This window comes from Corvus cornix, chromosome 2, assembly GCF_000738735.6.
Source record: "Corvus cornix cornix isolate S_Up_H32 chromosome 2, ASM73873v5, whole genome shotgun sequence".
Lineage (NCBI taxonomy): Eukaryota > Metazoa > Chordata > Aves > Passeriformes > Corvidae > Corvus > Corvus cornix.
In genome coordinates, this window is record NC_046333.1 from 11373915 (window position 1) to 11379807 (window position 5893).

A 5893-nucleotide genomic window follows, 5' to 3' on the forward strand; every position below is an offset into this window, starting at 1 on the left:
AACACATTCACGTGTATATATTATTTAGGGGCAAAGAATAAAAAATTAGCAATTTTTTTTGTTTAATCTCTGTTTCTTTCTAGTTGAATCATAGGCCCTTTAAAAAGAAATAGCAAGATTTCAATATGGTTTACTTTGGGCTGCTCTTAATAGCCATAGAAAATTTACATTTGGAAAAATGATAATAAAAATAATTAGAAAATAATAAAAAATAAACAAAAAAAAATCCATCCCCTTCCTTTATTAATGAGAAGCAAAAGATGGGTACTCTCACCTTTCATGCATTTCCTACATTTTATCTAGTGACTCTTAGGAGATCCTTGTAAGCCTGCATGAATCTGGACTTCTCTGTGGGTGACATTTTCCCTGGAAATTTGAGGAGAAAATGAAAGAACAGCATGCAGAAAATGAATATTTGTAAGAGACCTACATTATTCAACAACTCCTTGTACTCATGTAAGGGATTTTTTCCTGAAAATAGCTGTAGAGGACAAGAACAGAGCTGAATGGGGACTTGTGAATCTTTCTATGAAACACTTAGCCCCAAAGCTTAGTAAAGCATTTGTCCTGGGAATGTTTGACAACTATTTCAAGGACGGATATCCAAATCGTACAGTATTATTCATGTGAAGCTGTTGCTACTTTTACCTCAGAGTAGAAAGGACAGATTACAGAACATTCTTTTCCATAGAGTGAGAAGGGAATTAAATGGACAAATGTGAAGCTATCTGGAGAAGGAGTGAGTTATTATTTACTTTCTTCACATTCTCTGGGGTTTTTTTCAGTGTTTCCAGCCAAGACAGGGGCAATTTTTGCAATATCCAGGAGGGGCATGACCAAGACCCAGAGGTTATTCCACACGACTTCATGCCATAAGCAGGGATGGCATAAGGGGTCCTTTCCAGGCAGGGAGTGAGAAGGGAGCAGTCAGGGGTAAGGTTGTGTCCCACATGGTGGGTGTGAATCATTTGCCTCTCTTGTACACTCTGTTATCTATATTGCTGCTGTTACTGTGTCTTTCTTATCTCATTGCTGTTCCCAGTAAATTGTTCTTATCTCAGCCTGTGACCTTTGCCTTTCATGCCTCAAATTCTCCTCTCCAGCCTGCCACAGGGGAAGGGGGGAGTGAGTGCCTGGTTTGGAGTGTTTCATTGGGAACACTAAATTGGAGAATACCATTCCTAAACCATGACACATTTTTCATTTAGAAGGATTTTTAAATAATTATAGACCACATGAGAATTTGGGAACTTTTGCAGAAGTGTTTAATTCTCCAGTGATTGTGGACTGGAATTTAAACTACCCAGGCACTTGCTGAGAGGCACTACCTAAACTGCAGAGACCTTGTCTGCCAAGCATATTAATATCCAAGGCTATGGACATCAGCTTTATATTGACTTTAACACATGCATGGTCCATATTTGGAAAAAGTACTTTTTACTCCCTTGGGATTTTTATATGAGATTGTACATGAATTTTACGGGAAAGCACAAAGATTTTTAAATGAAAATATAATTTCTCTGTATTACAGAGGCATCCAAGGCCTCTTCCTTTGCCACTGCAAAACACAATTTTGGTTTCATCACAAGTTTTTAGACCTAGTCTGGAATAGACTGGAGGTCTTCCTTGACCTTACAGAAAGCAAATTTTCCTTTCCTAATTTAATGCCATTACTTCCTCAAACTTTTGTGTTCATAATTTATGGTATTTTAATATGATAATACGTGGCTATATTGAAAACAAGGCTCCAGTTCAAATCTAAGTAATTAGTATATAACATAGACATATTGCAATACAGAATCCATAAAAGCCCAAAAGTAGAGGAAAAGGCAGAAATTCTCTATTTCATTCCCAAGAAAATAGCAATTATTTTTGTAGAAATAAAGACCTAAGAATGTAAATGAGAAATGCTTTAGGAAAAAAGAATAAATTAATTGATTTTTTTTTTTCCAAACGCAGGAAGTTTTATTTACTTTCAGTTCTCTTTAATCTGTGGTGGATTTTGGCTCTCATTGTTGGTCATTGCTTTTACTTTGGTTTACAACTGGCCCCTGGGAATTTCTTGACAAGGCTTCATTAGCTGCACTTCAGTAATTAACTGCCTTGAACTCCACATATTGTTGCCACAAAGTACTTGTGTAAGAACCCATGAATGAGCTACTGAAGAAGATGAACTTGAAGTCAACAACTTGGTGGCTTGGTTGTTTCAACAGTGTCACATGGAACAACATTTTATCATTCAGCAGACTCCTCTCTCACTTTGGATTATTCCCAAGGTCTATTATAAGGCTGTTCCACCTCACGTTTCCATCAATAAACTGCACTGAATATAGCAGACAACCAGGCTTAAGAGAGAGCCTCAGAGGATACCGCTACTCACTACTGGCATCAGGAACACTACTTTTGGACTGTCAGTCACAATGACAAATCGTATCTCCCCAGTCTCTCTACTGCATTTTTATATCGCTTCTTTTTCCATGTAATTCATAAATCCTTACTTTCTGGTAAGTCTTTTATGTGACACTTTATCAAGTGCCATTTTATGAGTCTGATAATATAACACATATCTTTGACTCCCTTCTATTAGGTATTCCTGTGACAGGAGAAGATTATTTTATTTATTTATTTATTTGTTTATTTATTTATTTTCAAAAATAAGCTAAGCAGGCTGGGAAACAATCAGAAAAGGGGAAGGAGAAGGATAAGAAAGAAATTTCTTGTAAAGCAAATCCTGAAAGGAGGTAATAGTTTGAAAAGACAAATGTCTAATTGAGGACAGTGTGAAGGAGGAGAGACAGACAACTTTAAAAAAAAAAACAAAAACAAAGGCTATAGGGAGCACTTGGAAGGTAAAAAAGCACTAATAGAAACAATCTGAGAAAAAGCTTCTTTCTTCCTAATACTGAGCTAATTTAAGATATTTTTACTTCTTCATTTGACATCTTTCCTTTGGGAGTTCTAAGGTAGAAATAAAAATGTTTTAGGGTCATTCCATTTGATCATAACAAACAGGCTTGTTTGAAAGAGGAAGGCAATTAAACAGACATGCTTGTTTATATTAATACAACTGTTCTCCTTGTCAAATAATCTTAGTTAAGTCAGCTAAATGATTTCACAGCTGATTATTGGCTCTTTGAAAAAGAATGGAGACCGTCTGCTTCCTAATATTAACGCATCTAACAATCGATACCTTTGGCCGAAGCCAGGCAAATTGCCAGCAGGTGCTGCACACATTGATCTGCCTTCTTCCAGGAATGTCTCCAGTCTGTAACATGCCTGGTTTCCAGCTGGTGATCTCTGGAGGCTGCTGACTACGCTGCCTCATGGGCACAGGCATCCTCAGGCTGGCGGCAGGACCAGCTCCCATGGCTTTACAGAACTGTGGGGTGGTTGAAAGGCTGTCGGGAGGCGTTTTCTGCTGCTGTGTAGAGCTGCACAAAGACAAGGGAAGGAAAAGCTGAGTGGCAGGTAAGAAATGCAAGTGAAAGTGAAGTGATTGCAAGCTGACACTGAATTTACTACATTTACTTTCCCTGTGCTGTTGCACTCACACTGTAACAGAGACAAGGCACTCCCCCACCTTTGGGGAAGGAGGGGTTGTGTCAGGGAGTCCACATCCTTATCACCCACTCTGGGTCATGAGTCCTAGCATCCACAAGTACCTGACATTTAAGTCAATCCATGTGCCTGCCTGGTTTAATTTTAATTCCAGCCAGCAACTAAGGAGCACACAGCTGCTGGCTCACATGCTCCTCTGTGGGATGGGGAGGAGAATCAGGCAAGGAAAAAAAACCCTCGTGGGTTGAGATACAAACAGTTTAACAATTGAAATAAAATAGAATATAATCATATTAATTATACTAAATTATAATAATAATAATAGTGATGATAATAATAATAATAATTGCAATTTAAAAAAATAAACCACAATTAAAAACACAAGTACTGCACAACACAGTTCCTCCCCACCTGCTGACCAATGCACAGCCTGTCCTGAGAAGTGCTTGGTGGCTCACTGCCAACTCACCCCAGTTCATGTACTGAGCTTGGTGTTTTGAGGTATGGAATATCCTTTTGGCCAGTTCAGGTCAGATGTTCTGGCTGCGCTTCCTCCAGGAATTTTGTGCACCTCCTCACTGTCAGAGCATGGGAAACTGAAAAGTTCTTGATTTAGAGTAAGCCCTTCTTAGCAACAACTAAACCATCACTGTGTTATCAACATTATCCTTGTGCTGAATCCAAAACACAGCACTGTGCCATCCACTAGAAAAGAAGATTAACTCTATCCCAGCTGAAAGCAGGACAATGGCCCAAGGCAGAGGTGTATCTTGGTCTCTAGAGAAAAGAACGTGTCCTGGAGCTGTCAACACAAGTAGACTTTGCATATAGCAGGAGAAGGTCTCTGATCCCTTGTCTGTGTAACTCTGCTGTTGGCAATGTTGAGATAAATTAAAAACCCTTTCATTTGCCAAAAAACAAAATTTTATTTATAATTTTTATCAAAATTTCAGCACATTTAAAACTAACTTGATCAATACATTGTAAGATAATGTGTTAATAACTAGTTCATCTTTATAAGACAGATAATGAAGAATCACAAGGCTATTTCTAGAGTCAGAATAAATATTGTTTTAACCAAACTGCTGAATTGTTGGGTTCCAATATGTTTTTATTAAAACATCTTTATATTATTTCTAAATGGAGCCTTAATATATAATTCAATTACAAGATCAGTGTGAAAGGATAGAAACTGTTCTTTAATACTAAGTTTTAATAATATTCTGAAATTAGCTAGTGGAGCACAACTATGAAGATGGATCAGATAGATAAAGAAAGGACTAGAGCAAAAGTAACATGAAACACATAAAGGGAGAGGAAGAGCAGTTCATCTATATTTATTTATTTATTGAGCTCTGCCTGTGTTTGCTTATATACTGAAAACACTTTATAAGAAAATGTTTTCCTCTACTCTGCAAAGAAAAGGCCCAGTACTCAATGGAATTAGATAATGGGCCAGACATAAACAGTATATAAGATACTCAGTGCTTACAAAAGAAAAGAAAAAACTTTAAATATCCAAGAAAAACTACAGGTAAACCAACTTGAATTTCTCTGTTAAATTTCAATTATTTCTAGAAGAATATACTACAATCACCTTTCTCTTAGATTACTATACCAGCAATGACAACTTATTTCAATGGAAGAACGGTTGCAATATGGCACTATCAAGAGTCAGTCAGTGCAGAACAAGTGGGTCTATCTGGTTTGCAACCAACATCAAAGAAAGTCTGCAGGCTTATCAACTATAAACTCCTTCTGAAAGGTCTGGCAGACTATGGTCCTGAACATGACAGAAGCCTTTAAGTGTTCTTAAGACATTTCTTTGGGAGGAAAGAATAAAAAGTCCCTTTGGTGAGGGTTAGTCTGGAAGCAGTGTCAGAAGAAAAAATTAACTTGCCTGAAAAAGCCCAACTTATCCGAACTTTGAGTGTTAGATTTTGGGGAGAATGGTTTTCATTTTTCTTCTTGTTAAAATGAAAAAGACTGAAAAATAAAGAAAAAGCAGGAAAATAGAATAAGTGCTTTGAAAAATATGCAAAAATGGCCAAGTGGATGTACTTCCAGGTTTGTGCATGTTCCCTCAGTTAAGAATGATTTTACAGCCAGATGACAAAGACCCTGACAATAGGGCTTAATGACAAAGCACATGAAACCCTACCCAAGGCAGTTTGACTGGCATTTCAGCATTATTGTATGCAATGAGAGCTTTCCAATCAGCCAGAACAGTGGGATCCACCAAGGAATCATGATCAAGTAGCTATTAGGCCAAACGGTATTGTCAGAATTCCACAATTTATGCAGCTTCTTTCAGAGAACTGAGTCCTAAAACTTC

At 37.5% G+C, this 5893-nt stretch overlaps 1 long non-coding RNA gene across 1 annotated transcript; it reads right to left on the bottom strand.

Annotated features, from left to right (window-relative positions):
* Nucleotides 1–283: 283 nt before the first annotated feature.
* LOC109143984 lies at nt 284–4118 on the bottom strand. Its single transcript, XR_002044462.1, has 3 exons — nt 4028–4118; nt 3191–3431; nt 284–366 (listed from the first exon to the last, which is right to left on the bottom strand). It is a non-coding gene; the product is annotated as an uncharacterized LOC109143984 (long non-coding RNA).
* Between the last annotated feature and the right edge of the window lie 1775 nt (nt 4119–5893).